We start from the raw sequence: 17687 nt of genomic DNA on the forward strand, positions 1-17687 counted from the left end.
GTATGGTTTGAGTGCAAGGTTTTCTTGACACTGCCATGTCCTGCCATGGGGATAGTCTGCATGGTCTGATCAATCTTTAAAGTATCATTTTTAAGAATAACTATAGCTAGGATGTAACTCAAACTGCTATTCACAGCAATGAATATAACTTTGTACTCTTGAGTCTGAGAGACATTCAGAAGGAAGACTGCCAAGTTAGATCTTCTGAAAATATCAAAGAGCAGACTGAACAACCGCAAGGTATTGTATATTGTACAGTTTAGGGCCCTAAACTTATGAGTTCTGGTACAAAATGGCATAGTTCCAGTAAAAGCAATGACAAAAATTGTGTTCCAAGTGGTAGCTGCCAAATGAAGAAGTGCATGAAAATTTTTTTTCCTTGTGTAAGTAATGCTGATATAACATAGATGGTACTGATTCTACACAACTCAACATAGAAGTAAATTTTGCCATGGTTGTGTATTACACTTGCATGTGTGCCACAGTTACACAACACAGGCTGTTTCAGATTTGCACATTGTGTTCCCAGAGGCCTTGACTGTAACTTAGGTTTCCCCTGACCTACTATATGAGCATGAGGTAGGAAGAGCTCAGGTTTTACAGTATTCAACATTGTTAACGGGAGAGAATTGTAATAAGGGCAAGTGGTTTTAACTTGGACTCAAGAGTTGTCTTTCATTCTTTGGTTTGTCACAGTGGTCATCCTGTGAGTCTGAAACATAGGGCCACCCATAGGAAGGGAGGGGAGAAAAAAAAAAAAGCTTAGGGATTTAGTGGAGGAAAAAAAAAATGTGTCAACTGAAGCCTTAGTTTCTCTGTCGTTCTTTAAAAGGAGTTTATTTACCCTTCCTTTGCAAGGAACTATGACATTTCTGTGTCACAATGAGCTAAATCAATTACAGCTTGATCTTGCCAGGATATAGGAGTTGTTTGTTCTGTACCATGTCCTTTATAAATAAAGTAATGGCTTGCTTAGGTAAAACTGAGAGCCTCTTTTTCAGTAAAAGTTAGTGGAAAGTAAGTGCTACCTATTATGTGTGATGTTATCTTTAAAAGGACATTTTAATTTCCTTAATATTTCTCAACATTCAGCCTTTCTAAAAGTGTATATGTGTATATATAAAATATTTGATTTTAATGGGTCTTTCAAAGGTGTAAAAGTAAAACTAAATATGCATTTTATAATATGTCTAGTAATGTTTGAAATACAGGGCTGAACTTTTCATACAGTGTAAAAACAGTAAGTTTATTTTTAATCCAGGTGGTAAGAAACAGTCTTCATTATGTGAGAAGAGTTTGCAGGTTGTTGTGTGTAGCAAGATAATGGTCCTGCCAATAAAACTAACTTTTGTTCTATAAATCTTCACTTATTTACATGGGTACTGAAATAAGAGGAAAACGGTGAAACTTTGTATTGTTCTCTTGACAAGTATGATAATATACTCTATCTGCATAAGCTGTTTCATAGTTTTTTGTTTTTAAATCATGTAGAAATATCAAGTAATTTGCTGTCTTCATGTCCTGAGAAGTTGTCAGTTAGAGAATTGTCACTCTTAAAGTGCATCACTTGAAAATAAAACTATAATTAGGACTCCTTATGTTTTAAATGACATTAGACAATAAAGACAAGTCATTTAAGCTTAGGATACTTACATGATATTTTTCAAGTTCTGAATTGGATTTGGCTTAGTATCTGTAATTACATTGTCTAAGTTTTGGGGGTGGAATGTGTACAGGAAGAGAAAATGAGTGATGCTTTTCAAAGCTAACCTGCTCCTTCAGGATCAAGTCAATTGAGCTTATTCACATCACAGCATTTCTCATGGGAAAATCCAGCAAGTATCTTGACCTATTCTGTTGTTCATCAGTAAAGATAAAAATGTGAGTTGTTTGAATCATGGGCTGCTTTTCTCTTTGCCATCTACTTCATTAAGAATCAAATGTAATTAAAAAGTAAGCCTGTGTAATACCTCAAGAGCCTGATAATAGGCATTTTGCAATTAACTTCAATGGGTGAAGGACTGCTACCCTAATTTCTATTTTTGAAATTAAAAGCCTGGCCTCTTGACTAATTAAAATGTAGTTCATGACTTAGCTGAGGTAGTTAAATGTGCATCTGATGTGAGTGTGGAACTTATTGCTGTCTGCACCCTGAGTGTCTTGACAATTCCCATTTCACACAGAGCTCCTAGGCCTGATTTTTGTTTGGTTTCCACCTTGCATAGCCATTCATAAAAGAAAAAGGTCAGCCTGGAGGTGATCTGCTTGCTTTGCACAGGTATACTTAGTTATAAACAACATCAGGCCTATAGTGAATGTGGTGAGGGGGTTCTCAATTCGCTTGGAGTGATTTATCATAATTTAATTGTCTTGTGTAAGTGTAATGGCTAAGGTTGTCAACTTTGCATAACATCTGCACTTGAAGAGCTGCTGCAGTTGAAGAAAGGTGGCTCTAGCTTTTCCTGATTCTAAAATAAAGATGTGAAGTCTGTCATGCAGCAGATGGGGAATAGCAGATTGTCTACCGTGATTACCACTGAGAATGTGGGAGCTGAGTAACCTGGGATGGAAGAAGGACTTAACGCATCTCCCTACACCATTCCCCTTCCTCTTACCTCTTCTGGCTCCTTGACCTTTAATAGATCTTCCTTAATCTACTTAAATCACCCATCATAATTTAAAGACCCATAATTTATTTTTGCCTCATAGCATAAGACTTACCTTATCTGTTTATGAACTATTAAGCACAGTGCCTGTTCTTTCTCAGACTGCATGCATTCCTCCTTGTTACAGCATGTTCCTGAACAGATAATTGGGAGCTGTATCTTTCAGTCTCTATAGGGGCAAAGCCTTTTTCAAAGCCAGTGGGAGTATTATCATAATAAGAGGAGTTATGAGACTACAGGATAGTGTCAAACTTTCCATTTTCCATTTACATTTTGGGTTTTAATACAATCCTAAAATGAGCTGAGCCAAGCTATTTTAATACCAGGTTCTGAATTGGTCAAAGAAGTTTCAGTTCTTATTTTTGAAAATATGTACTAACACATCTTCTTTGAATTTTTAATTTATATGGAAACACGCAAACAAGTGTTAATTTCACAATTTACCAGGAACATTTCATGCGTTCCTGCCTAAAAATGTCTGGCCAAGCAGATATTTCCCATGCAGATTCTCCCATTGTCTCCAGTGAAAATTCCATATGAGAAGTGGATCAAGGCTAATTTGCAGACTGTTTTGTTTCTCTTTTTGTCATAAAATTACTAGAACACGTAAAGCACTTTTAAGAAAGTATCAGTCAGCTTCATTAATGACAATTAAATAGCATAAAATGTCACCAGAGCAACAGCAGCACACATTCAACTGTCAACATATTTTAAAAGATTTAATGCAACCCCTGTGGTTACCCTAAAGGAGAAATAAAGGAACTAAGAACCATTTTCTTTGAGCTCTTGAGCAACAGCAGTACAACTTGTTTTTAAACAATTCCTCATTGTAATGTTAATGTTACCACAGTTAATAAGAAGTTCATTTATTATTTGGGAGACATTGTGCTGACAACAATCTAGTAGGCAATAGTTTATGCTCAAATAGTTGATTGAATCCATGGTGGTGTCCATGCAATGAAAACTACTTTCAAAATGAAGTTGCAGTAAAGGAGTATTCGAGATGGGGGGAGGGGGGGCGGGGAGGGAAACATTGAAACATTGTATTTATTTATCTATTTTTAATGCAGAACTATTCCAGAAATCTCTTGTAGGCTTAATATTTAGCAAATCGTGGGTCACTTTTTCTCAAAAGTGACTGACTTGTGGCTTTCACAGCTTCATGGACCTTAAATGATGCTGATTTATAAAGCTCTGAGCAATAACCATGTGAAATTTCTTTCCCTCAGTTGTCTCACTGTGGAGATCTAAGAAGTTAACTCATTGTTTACTACTGTCAACTACAAATAAATTATCAATTTCACTACTAAAGATAAGAAATATTGTTACATTTGGAGTTACATTTAGTAACAACCAAAGATTTAGTTATCTAAAGACAAACACCTAATATACAAATTACAGTCTGGGGGTAGCTTTTAGATTTTTGTCTTCTCTGTATACAGTGTTTGTTTTTTTTCTTGTTTTGCCTTTATTTCTGTTGTTAAAAATCAACAGATAAAGACATAATGCAATAAATCTTACTCTTATATAAATTGAATTTCTTGAATAAGCTATGAGTTAAATGTAACAAAATATTTTCTAAGAGATTAAAGGAAGCACAATCTAAAGAGCTCAGTGTTCTTTCTAGAGTTTCATGGGTAGAGATACTACTGCTAAACGATATTGAGCCTGTTTATTTTCACACAAACTCTTTTCCAGTGGCAGTATCATTGACTTTGCTTCTATGTCGCTGTTGAAAGAGTGTGAAAAGATAATTTATTGTATTGTTTCTGTACCCAAAGTTAAATTGTATGTACTGTGACTTCAGTTATGAAAACTACCATATGATAAAGCTGAAGTCACAGGCAACATTTGGTTCATTTGATTGTAGGTTCTCTGAAGTCAGTACACGAGAAAATGAATAAATAAATAGTCTTCAAGGTGGTTAATTATCAGGCCCCAAATTTAGGACAAAAATTTATGAATGTAACCCTGTTGTTGGATGAAATAGTTATCCAAATTTCACAAAGATTGAGAAGACTTTAATGCTAGAAAGTAGATATATTGTCTAAGAAATTACTTACTTCCTTTGGTCTCTTTCTGTTCCCCAACTCAGTCAGTTTGACCCCTATATGAACCATGTCTTTGATTTCTAGTGTGGAAAAATCAAACTTTATCTTAGAACACTTTTACAGATTCAACACATCTTATGCTGTCTCAATTGTCGCAGAAGAAATCAGCTTATCTTGGCCAGTTACACTGCTCTCTTGTTACAAGCCTTCCTTGTGTTTCCTGAAGTTCCTACGTAGACAATTATATTGTGATTATTATACCAGACATCAGTTCTTTTATGTTTAAAAAAATGCAATGGGAAAAGTGTCATAGACATTTCTAATACCCTATATTTTTCAGATTTATCAGTGTATCAGTAACAATAACTCCTCTGTGAGCCATTTCCATACTGGATGAGTTCACAGTACACTTCTATATGTGGTGCTGCACAAGCCTTTTTGTGTATGAGATATAATTACTGATGTGACTCGCAATATTTACTTGTTTTATTGAAGTGCATTGACTGAGATCCTGTCATGAATAAATACATAGACCAAGACCTTATTCTGTCAGTTGAACTGACTGTTTCTTCAACAGGTGTATTTTGTTCCTTGTGGTGCTGCTGTTTCAGTGTTCTCAATAACACTCCTTAATAAAAAGCCTAGGCACTCTTTCTCAGGGGAGAGGGCTTTGATAAGGGCAAAATTTTCTGATTCACAGTGTGACATCTCATCTTACATTCAGACTGCTGTGGTTGTGTCAGGCATCAATTTAAAAGAAGGATATCTGTTTTTCCTTCTTGCAATTTTTTGGGGGTCTCAGGATGCATCTGAGGAGCAAACAGTTTTCCATTACTTGCATGAATCAGTGAGATGTCAGATCTTCTCTCTTACTTTGAAGCGTGCATTTCCAGTAAATGAAATAGGAGACAGTGATTGATGGAGGGCTTACACCTCTCTGTTATTCCTCTGTTCCCTTCATACCTCCATCCTTATTCAGTTCAGACTTGGTACAGTTAGAGTTTGTTTGAATAAACATTTTACACTTGCATCAGAATTTTATCTGCCAGTGATGTGGCTTCTTCCTGGAAGCAAAATCCTGCTTAATGATATCCTGGACCTAAGACTCTAGTACCACAGCAGAAGGAAGATACAGAGTAATAGCTTTGTCTCTACCATGAAACCACCCTTTGTCTTGAGGTAGGACCATCGTGCCATTCAGAGAAATAAATTTTTCTCCTTGTCCATGTGAATATAAGGCTTTTTTTCTTTTTTTTTCTTGTTGAGGAAAGTACCTTGCGGCTTGTGTGGGTAAGGTTGGTGGAGGTCATTTCCTCTCCATTTGAACAGCAGATAGTATATTGGATATTCCTAACTACTGCTCTCACTCAGCAAATCAGCTATACATACAAAAGTGTGTGTTACAAAGGTTTCCCCATTACCACAAGTTATACCCCAGTTTATGTTTAGGTTATTTTCAGAGATACAGTATAAATATTTTTAACTAAAGACCTTAAAATAATTATATATTCCAAGACAGTAATGCAAAAAAGAGATGACATTTTGGAAAAAAAAGAAAAGTTTCCTTCTATCATCATGTATCTTGTCCACAAGAAACTGTAATCCATGGTATTTCATTGTTATCTGAAACAAATATTTTTCTGTCTCACACCTCTCCTTCACCCAACCAACTTAATAGAAAAATCTCAGAAAAGAAATTTCACCAGTGCTTAACAACAACAAGCCCTCAAATCACTGTAAGCTAAGAGTTTGTCTGTGAGAATCCTTCAGGGCTGATCTCTTAACTCTCTCCAAAATAGAACCACCATCTAAGGATACAACACTTCTTTGCTTTTCTGGAGCATGATACAGCATTTTTAATGAGCTCGGTTAGCTTGAGGAAGGATGGAGATATTTTTATTATAATTATTTGTGGGCTGTAAGTAGATACTTCGTATAAAAACACACCCTATCTTTATGAGAAGCTTTTAGTTTTAGTACAAATTTCAAGTGCAAATATGATTTCATGAATTGCAATATGTAGAAATATTTTGGAATGAATAACCAGACTTTTGAACTGTCTCCTTAATCTTGCATATTGCTCTGGGATAAATGATTGCTTCACAAAAATTATCTTCTAGCATTTGGATGAGGAGACATCTCCTTCATCCTGGGTTGCCAAGTTGCCTAATGGAAAATCAAAATGTATTCTGACAATTATTAAAAAAATAAAAAGTCAAAGGCATTTTTAAAGGTTTTGTATTGTTTTGTTTTTTAAATAAAGGCATCATTTTCAGCCATTAATAGGGTCAGGCTGGCATACTGCAATGAAGAAAAAGGACTTTCATTTAGAGTCACACTGTAAATGTATTAAAACTATTAAACTTATTAAAACTAACTTTCAGCAGTATTTGTTATCATCTCCTTTTTAGTATTTCCTTTGCAATTTCATAGTTCCTTTATGTGACATCATTACTTTACAAATCCGACTGGGAAAATAACAAAGAGGTCTAGTATATCTTTTTATGGATTTTCTCTGTCACCTGCTTTTCTGATCATTTGTTGTAGTCACATATATATATTTTATTTTGCTTAATAATACAATTTCCCTTTACGTTTCTTAAGGAAAAACACAAATACTCTTAGAAGCTTCAAGTTATGCAGAATAAATCAATTTATGTCAGCTTAGAATCACTTCAATTGGGCAAATATTTTCCCTCTTTTGACATCTGTGTAAATCAGCCTATGCATCTCAGACACCCAGCTTGAAGGAGCTACGGCATTAGATTTACAGGGATAATGGAAATATGTGAGGCAAGTGTCTGATTGCTCCTTCGCTTCAATGGGTGGGAATGATGAGGTTCGTTTTCTTTCCTTCTCATGTAGCAGATTTGAATGTAAAGTTTTGAACAGCAGTGGAAGATAAATTTCACGGTATATATGCACACAAAAATTATTAGTGCAATAGAAAACAAAGGGGGAAAGGATAGATGTACTCATAATCCTGAAGGGATTTGTTTTTAAAGCAAAGAGGCATGTGCATTCAAAGCAGTGTATATATATGTACCTCAGTACACACAATGGTGTTTTCTGATTTTTGATTTCAAACATTTTACAAGCTGTGATCCTAAAGCTGATACGAAAACTCCTTGAAAACAACTGTTGGTCTCAGAAGAGAACAAGACTGGAGTTTCCTTGTACTCTACTGAACCACAGCCATTTTGGAATGAAACACGGTGTTTTCTTTGGGGCAGACAGTCACGCACTGACTATTCTGGTGCATTTCAGTGGCACAAGGTAGTTCATAACACATTTGGTTTCTACAATTCTTAGAAATTCCTCTTCATTTGAAATAATCAGCTTGCATACCTGCCATTGCAGTTTGTTGATAGTCTCTGTGTTAATATGTTGAGTGTTCTTACAAACCAAGAGATCAAACTAGTGTACAAAAAAGTGAACACTTATATCTTTAGAATGGCACTTTCCATTTTTTAAATATCAGCCATTAAGATGTTATTTTCAGGGAGAGGCCTGGCATTTTTTCAAAAATGTACTTTTTGAGGCCTGAAAAGAATTTAGTTGGCATGTGTTACTGATTCTGAACTTAAACTTTTTGATGGATTCAATGTGAACACAGCTGGAATATTTTAAGTTTATTCTGTTAAAATCCCACTTTCTGCCACTGTTAAAAATAAAGCACTATCCCTTTGTTTTGTTTTGTTTTCTTCCCTAAAGCAGATACTCATAGCAAAGACAAAAGAACCTGGGAAGTCCTTATGAGGTGTTTTGTGTTAAGGAAATAAAGCTGTGCATTCGTGGCAATAAACCATGAAAAGGAATATACCTATAAAGCCATTACTTCAGATTAAATATTTTATAATCTTTATAGTATTAGTAATTCCCGTAACAATGAGAAGGATGCCAGCCATTCTTTTCTCCTGTAGCAACCTTGTTTTCCTTTGCAAATATCCACTTGCAAACTTGAGACTTTTTCCAACATAATTTTTATAAGCACAGTAGGAGAAGAATCAAATGTCAGTGAGTTTTATTTCACTGGATATTTTTCAGACTCCTCTCTACCATTTCCTGAGCTTAGGTCTCCAAATGTGTTCTTAAGCTCACAAAGGAAGATGAAAAAGGCTGTTCCTGAAGTGGTAAAACTGCATAAAATTGCAAAAGTCGTTTGAAACTTTCAGGTGTGGTAGGGTATGTCACTGTCTGCACTGACATGGTTTGTGAATGATATGAAACAAAGATAAGACTTACAAATTTGGTCACCATGGTTTGGCCCACCAGGCAGGTCCAACAAACAATGAGCTTTTATCTGGACCCATCTTTTCCTCTAACACTTGGGAGCATCTCTGCTTGGACACCATGCTCTTTCTCTTGGGAGCATCTCTGCTTGGACACCGTGCGCTTTCTTTGCAGATGAATTCTTCCTCCCACCCTGACATCCTGACAGTGTCCAGTGAGTTTATGAAGCACTAGCACGGGTGCCTATTGAAGGGAAAGGACATAAGTCTGACGTTATTGAATGTATGTATGCAACTAGAAAATGCTGTTGCTGTGTCCACTTCAATAACAGCAGATGATGGGGGAGAGGGGCAAGCGCAGGAATTCAGCATTTTACCCAGCAGCTGGAGAGAACAGACCACCCTGATGCAGGGGCTCTGAAGAGAGTTTTATAGAAGAAGGTTGTGCCAGCTGAATCAATACTGAGGCAGGATTCATAGCTAGAGTGGTAATTTACTTAGGCGTGTTTGGGGGTCTTCTGATAGAATTAAATAATAAAGATTAATTTATTTATTTTTTCAAGTTGGATTTGTGTGGACTGTGCCACAGATATAGATGTTGAATTAAATTACTATTTGCTTCTTTTGTTGTTTTTTTTTTTTAAAAAAAGGGGGGGGGAGGTCAGGGGAAGGAGACACATTTCATTCCAGATTCTCAGTGTGTCATTGCCAATGCACTCTCTCTTTTAAGAGCACTCCAGCACTGCTGTACAGTGATGAGATTCCCCTCCATTAAAAATTATTATATTCATGCTTCTACTGAGTGTTTTTTAATCGGTATTGGTGTTGGAGCCAGACACTGAATACTGATTATGAGGCAGTCTGTCCTTCTTACAACATATATTCCCTCCAGGCCACCAAAGCAACACTTAGAGATGTTCACCTGATTTTTCTCTGTGGTTGCTCAGCTTGCAGACCACAAAGTTATAGAAAACAAAATATAAAACTGTGACCTGTTGGAAATAAGTTATCATCTAATATTTTTCTCCAGTAATAGATTCATTTGTTTACTCAGTTTCTCACTTATCTTTTCCTTATAGAAGTGAAAAAATGTCTACCTGTACTTATCCAAAAGGCAAACAGACAAGGTGTTTATTTATTTATTTTAATTATTTTCAGTCAGACTCTGCGTGGTAAGCCTTTGCTTTAAGGTTATTCTCTTTCTTTATACCTTGCTTGTGGCTGTTGAAAGCTTCCCCAACCAGTAGGAGAAAACTCCCTTTTGAAATCAGGGTGCATATGAGAAAAAACATCTAAGTTCAACTAAACTTGAGAGTGTGTGTGACATCAACAAACTTCAGCACTCTGAATAAACAAGGTGGCCATTCACTGTTTACCATTCCTTTTGCTTATTTTTACTGCTCTGTGTCTGTGATAGCCCCAACCAGTTTGCTGAGCAGCTGAAAGTATGTTTTGTTCAAAGTGGATCTAATTCTTGGCTGATAGGTATGATTCCTATGTGGAAATGGGTGAGAGAGAAAGAGCAGACTGGGGGATACTTTTGCTTTAAAACATTTGTTTGAGAAAGCAACTATTTCTCTATAGAGAATGAAAGGCTGAGGTAGCTGTCACCAAGAGGTTAGGGACCTTATGGAGGTTACTCACAAACACAGGAGTTGCGATGAATTTACTCCACCTAAGCTCATGTCGTACAAGAGCATCCACCCATAACGTCTGCTGCAGAAGTAGTCTCCAGCTCCTTAGAAGATGACTTCAGCTACCTAGAGATACCTGATCTTCCCGTGCTGGAGAATGTACAGATGTGTATCTCTCCATTCTCAGTTACAAGGCAAAATATTATTTTCTACACAGAAGTAGAGCATCATTCTGACCTATTAATTACATTCTTATATTAATTTTTTTCTGCAGTCATTCCAATTTGTTTGTTTTAATTTTCAGAGAGGAGAGATCATAGAAAGAGACAGTTGTGTTTTCCAGTCCCCAGCATGAAAGAGACTGACAACATGTAAGAAGCCCAATGAGAGAGCACTAATCTGTTACAGGTGCTAGTGCGTGTGATGGACAAGGAGAGGTTGAGGCAGCTATATTCAGCCTGGCGAAGAGAAGGCTAAGGGGCATTTCAAAGCTGTCTTCAACCATCTGATGGGGTATTATCAAGAGGACAGAGCCAGGTACTTCTCAGATGTGCACAGTGACAGGACAAGGCACAAAAGTCACAAGTTTTAGAAAAATAAATTCTGATTAGATAATAAAATATTATTATTATATATTTATATATTTTTTAAAACCATGGGGTAGTTAGACATTGAAAGAGGATTTCCAGGTGCCTGCCTGGACTCTACAGATATTCCAAATTCAGCTAGATGAGTTCCTGTGCAACCGCATCTCACTGCAGTAGTTAGTCCTGTTTTGAGAATATGTTTGGGCAACATAACCTTCAGATGTCCTTTCTAATCTGCATGCTTTGTGATTCTGAGATTTTATCACTGTTCAGCAGGTGTGAGACATTTGTATCAACTTTGGCAGTGTTTCCCAGGACAGCTTATCAAGAAATTCAGAAGAAGAAAGTTAACTTTCTTAAGTAAGTTCAGAAATCTGACCCAAATGACCTGGCAGCCTGTGTGCCCACAATGGAAACACCATGAGTTTTTATCTATCTATCTATCTATTTATTTATTTATTTATTTGTTTATTTTATGTCTACTGCACATTATTGTGCCTGAAGTGTGGTTTTCCAAGTCTGAAAGCTTGTGTGTTGTATGAATTGAATAGTAGAAATCATAGATATGCTGTATTGCATGAAATAATATGAAAGCAATCTGTTAGATGATTCTGCTTGTATTTTCTGAATGCAATCTTTGCTGTCACAGAATCACAGAATTCTCTAGGTTGGAAGAGACCTCAAAATCATTGAGTCCAACCTCTGACCTAACACTAAGTCCTCCACTAAACCATATCACTAAGTTCAACATCGAAACATCTTTTAAAGATCTCCAGGAATGGTGACTCCACCACTTCCTTGGTCAGCCCATTCCAATGACTCACAACCCTCTCAGTAAAGAAGTTCTTCCTAACATCCAACCTAAAACACCCCTGGTGCAACTTTAGCCCGTTCCCCCTTGTCTTGTCACCAGGCATGTGGGAGAATAGACCAACCCCCACCTCTCTACAGCCTCCTTTAAGGTACTTTAAAAGAGCAATAAGGTTGCCCCTGAGCCTCCTCTTCTCCAGGCTGAACAAACCCAGCTCCCTCAGCTGCTCCTCGTAGGACTTGTTCTCCAGGCCCCTCATCAGCTTTGTCGCTCTTCCTTTTAAACTAACAACAACAAAAAAGATTGCCTTTTTTTTGTTAAATTGAGCTCATGAATAAATCACTACATACGAATGTGCAGAATGTAAGTAGATTTGCAGATACAGAATTTGATGAAATTTAATGAAATCCTTTAATATCAAGTTAAAACTAATGCTAAATTAAATAAGTAATATTTATGACAAAATTTTACAGCATACCTTTGGTCTCAGAAACAGTCTTAACATGACATCTGGTCTCTCTTCATTCTCAGACTTTGCATGTGTACATGTGTATAATGTTGCATATAGCAGATAAAGCAGATTCAGTTTGTGGAGGTAAATGTGTCTACTTCTGGGCAAGTTTTATATTACCTGATGTATGGCGGAGGTATGTAGCAAAAAGTATGGAAAAATAATACTAATACTGTGAAGTCCAGAGTAAAAAAAAAAGTCTAAACTACCTGGCCACATCCCATTTTGTGTGCATATCATCCTAAATTTGCTTAAGCAATTTTATTTTTAAATAAATATTTTTAAAAATTATTTATTTTTTAAGAAGATTAAATAAAATATTAAGAAAATAATTCTTAATTTTTAAATTAAATAATTTTTAAAATTATTTTCTTTCTTTTCGATGGCTTACGATCTTAAGCTCTGTTATTTAACAAATACAGACACGCACACAGAATCCACATATAAAAATACGGTAATATGGTATGTGTTTCTGAGCTTATTCTTTTCAGTCATGTGAATGCTGCCAAATTATTTTGAATATTTGAAAAGCTATAAAAAGTGTATCGATTGTTAGGTTGTACAGACTTGTTCAGGAAAACTTGCCTTAGCTTCTCAGAAAAGCTGTAATGGTCTTTTACTAAGAATTATTTAACAAAAACAAAACTAAACAACAACAACAAAATACATTTTCCATATCTTTCATAGAATCGCAGAATTATGTGGGCTGAAAGGGGCCTCTGGCCAACCTTCTTCTCAAAGTAGGTGTGATTAGATCTGGACGTTCTGAGATGTTTCCACTTCAGTTTTGAATAAATTCAAGGTTGTAGATTCCACAGCCTGTTTGAACAACATGTGCTTACCCACTTTGATAGCATTTTTCTGGTATTAAGATGCCTTTTTCTTCACTTGTTAAATCTGAACAAACCCAGTTCTCTCAATTCTCCTTGCATGTTATGTGCCCTAGAAACTTTATTTACTCTTTTATTTGATTTTAGTCTTAGAAAATGATTCTTTCATTCAAATGTTAACCTGCTCCTTTCCAGAGCTGCTCACCATCTCTTCACTTCTTTCCATGTGCATCTCCACATATCATGTCAACAGTGTGACTTCATCATATCATAATACTTCACTCAGCCACTTTCAAATTGAGTAGGATCAGAGTCAGGACCGTATATATGTCTGTGTACGCATTTAGTGACTATTAAGTTGTACAGTGTTCAGCTGGAGAAGAAAAAGGAGGCTTTAATTGGCTTTAGTGAGTTAGACAACTATTGAGGGTTTTTTTTGGAGAGTGTGGACATATGCAGGTGTTGAGTCCTGTGGTAGTTTCTGAGTATTTCTTGAGACTGGGTATTATGAAGAAGTTCCCTGCCAGCCATTTTTACAGAAGTTTTCTTGTAAATTTCTGATTATACTTTTCAATCCCTGCCCAATACTCAATCCATATAAGCAATTAAATATGAAAAGCCTATGCATCCATTACCAGTCCCTATTAATTTATTATGTTGGGCATTAAGTCTTGTCATTGGAGTACCCACAGCAGTACATCATTTTGGTAATATCAAAAAAAAACAAAAGATCAAAAGAAGTTTTATATGAATAATAAACTAGAAAGTATTTCAATTCAATAGTTTACACTCTACTTCGTGCAAACAGATTTGTTCACCGTGTCGTAAAAGACAGGTGGATTGTCTCTGAAAAGAGGTATTAATTTTTATTTGATCTTCCTTAATCCTGAAGATATCTGTTCAGATCCCAGAGCCTTTTGAAAATATTAGCTAGATGCTTCCATCAGCCTTCAAAAGCTCTGTGATTTAAATCTCTCAGCAGCTGTTATCTGCTATCTAACAAATATTGATGATATAGAAGAAGCAATTAAGATATGTTGAAGAACATACAAAACAATTTTCTTTCAAAATTGTTAGAAAAAGGAAATCCTTTGATCATTTCCTTACTGATACAAAGTACCAATAAGATTGCTCTTGGATAAAATAATTGATTTTTTCCTCAGATAATGCTCAGATAATGGGATCTAGGGGTCACAGTTCATAGCAAAATATGCTACCTCTGTTTGCCCAGCTGCTGCACCTTCTCTGCTTTGTCTCCTGCACATGAATAAAGAGACTGAAAGAAAGGTAGAAGAAATAACAGTCTTAGTGCTGCTCTACTTGTAGACCATAATTAATGTAAACAGTTTTATAGGATTAAGACTTTTTGCTTCCACATGCATATCCCACCCAGACAGTAATTCTAACCTATTTACGTTGCATCAATATTCAGCATGGAAAAGAGGGCACAGTCCCCTGGTGTGGTCATAGATAGACTGTGACATGTAATAGTGATCCAGAGTGCAAGAGTAAGTCTTGGAAGTTTCTATTATTATTACTGTTATTTTCACAGTTAATTCAGGGCTGCAAAAACTGAAAACTGCTGCTTCAGTACAACCCGAGCAGTCTTGATACAACAGGACTCCAGAAACAGGCAAGCCAAAAATGTCAAAACCAAGGAAATTCTTGAGGAGAAAAGACAGAGAAAGGCTGCTTCTCCTAGCTTTCATTCTTAATTCAATTTTATGAATATTGCACACAAATGAAACTAAGGTTGTCTTACAGAACTTTGTGTTACAAAATCTTATGGTACAAAATGTGAAAAACAAACAAACAAACACAGTATTCATGTCTGTGTCTCCATACACTTTGAACTGATGCATTTTAATTTTAAAATGTCCCACAGAGGTTTATCCACAGCATATAGTGTGAACCGATGCAGTCTTTCTCTGCCTTATATGTTTCCATTGGGTTTTGGCAAAACACAAGGAAACAACAACTAAAAAGACATTTAATTTAGCAAAAAAGCAAATTATAAATCCTTCTGAAGTCCACTGATGTTAATAAGCTTTGGATCATGATCATATTTTCCAATGGTTTCAGTATTTCAACTACAATTAATCACTCTCTAGTCTAACAGAAGGTGTGTTGTTATGAGCACAGTGATGCATAATGCTTTTCAGTGTTTTTCTTTTTTCATTGTAAGAGAGTATTCAACTTTCTAGTGAAAGTCAGAGTGAAAATAAATTAAATAGAACAAGTTTCTATATATACATATATTTATTTTTTTTTCTTACATCCCAACTTCATCATGAAGCATTCATCCGGTTCAGAGATTTCAAAGCCTGTGGAAGTGGGGCTGCATTAACAGGGTGGCACTTGAAGATCTGAGAACAGCCCTGTCTGTTCCCTTGGGAGTGACGGAAAGGGTACACGTTTCCTGCTGTCCTTTCTTCACTGTCCATGCCAGTAATTGCCATGTATTATTTATAGAGACAGAGTTGGTTTGTAGGTTTGTTTTCTCCTTTTCCTATTTAGCCACTACCCCACACAACTTCACCCAGGGTTTTTGTTGAGGTTTGTCTGGTGGAGGCAGAATTAAAGATTTTTGTGTGCTTTGCTATCTTATGACAACTGGCAGTAACTACAATGAGGCATGTCAAGCAGCTACCACAAAAAGAAATAAGTAATTTACAAGTTCAGACAAAGGTTAAAAAAACAGCACTTCTCTGTAATTGTATTGTCTCATAGTTAGTTAATATCTTCGTGTTTGAGAATATTTAATTTTCCTAATTGAGAGAATGTTACACTACAGTTCAGAAGACAGGGTGAAATTAAAAGCAGAATACTATCTCTTTCAGCAGAGCAGTGCTAATGCTTTTGTTAGTGAGTGGGAAGAATATGGGGGTGGATGGGAAGCAATAATTCATTACTGTCTCTCCTGCAGTCAATTAAATATGTCTCATACCTAACTGATTAAACCTGCCCTTTTTTCCATTATGGTAAGAATAAGATTCTTCTGAAATGGACTAAGAGTAAGAGCATTTCTTCCAGCATCTTTAGTACAAAGGAGAAAGTAAAAGCCAAATTCCAGCCTTACTGGTTTAATTACGTAAAGTCAAAATCAAATAACAATTTTTCAAAATAAAAAAGAGTAAGAAAACTCAGCTACAGAGATATTTAAAGAAAAGAAACTCAATACTTCAGTATTTCAGAAGAAACATTAGATACCTAGAATTTTTATACACTTTTTAATACTGTTAGTATATATGTGGCCATTCGTGCTTATGCTGCCTCCTTATTTATGAAGGTGTTGGAACAATAAAATTATTAGTGACGGAAGCTTGTAAATACCTGAGTAATGAGGACCATAGAAGTACTGAAGGGGTTGACTGTATCCTCTACAAATATGAATTAGAATATGAATTCTACAGCTGCAGAATTTTTTCTGAAGTTTTTCTTCCTACTTTGATTTTGACTCCTGTTAATAGCTAGACCTATTGAATTTCTTCAGCGGCATGTTGAATAAATGTTCACACTTTACAGACCCATGGATAAGAAACCTGATGTTCTGCTCTGTAGGTACAAATTTAACAGAAGATCCTATGTGAAATCATAGATCATCTCACCTAGTGGAGTTCCTATTTTCTGCACCCTTTCCAACTCCATTTTGGCTATCTTTTGATTAGTATGATTATAAAGTTATTTTGTAGTGCTGGTCTCTTTAATGTCTTTCTCTTTATATAAAATCTATTGTTGTTTTTCTAAGCTCTTTAAGAGACTGCATACTATTTTGCCAAGCTAAAATGTGCCTTGCCTTGACAATTCTTCACACTTAACTGTCTCCTCCAATTTGATTCATTGATTCACAGTTATTCCCTTCTATATCTAGTTCTCTGCCCCACTCCCCATCCCACTCCCCCCAGAAAAGGTAAAATAAAGTAGAAGAGATGTTTGGGCCTCTGAACACATTGCTGAAAGGTTCCTTTTTCTACACACAAGTGTTCAGGGTATTTCTCACAGAAGAATAGCATAAATTATGGAGATGGCGTCCACAGAACAGTGAATGGTATTGTCAGTTTGCTTAGGAAAAACTAATGGGGTTGTAAAGAAATACTATCTACTTTATTAGAGTAAAATTTGACAGCTGGAAAAACAAGGGCAATAGGCTGGCTTCCATTTTCCATTGATTTTAGCCCCTAACATTCAGAAGACTTCCTTTTCTGCAAAACCACATTCACACTGTATACACACGAACACACAATGTTCTTTTGCTTTAAACCTGAGGCAGATTAAACTTCATTAGGAGAGTAAAGCTTAAGGAAAGTTCAAACTGTAACAGATAGCAATTTGACAAATAAAGAATTAAGGTTTGTTTTACTAAAG

At 35.9% G+C, this 17687-nt stretch overlaps 1 protein-coding gene across 3 annotated transcripts in view; it reads left to right on the top strand.

The window, feature by feature from the left end:
- The window catches only part of SEMA3C (semaphorin 3C), a 152098-nt gene that overhangs the window by 33440 nt on the left and 100971 nt on the right, over positions 1-17687 (top strand). The window lies entirely within an intron of this gene.

Source organism: Anas platyrhynchos, chromosome 1 (assembly GCF_047663525.1).
Source record: "Anas platyrhynchos isolate ZD024472 breed Pekin duck chromosome 1, IASCAAS_PekinDuck_T2T, whole genome shotgun sequence".
Lineage (NCBI taxonomy): Eukaryota > Metazoa > Chordata > Aves > Anseriformes > Anatidae > Anas > Anas platyrhynchos.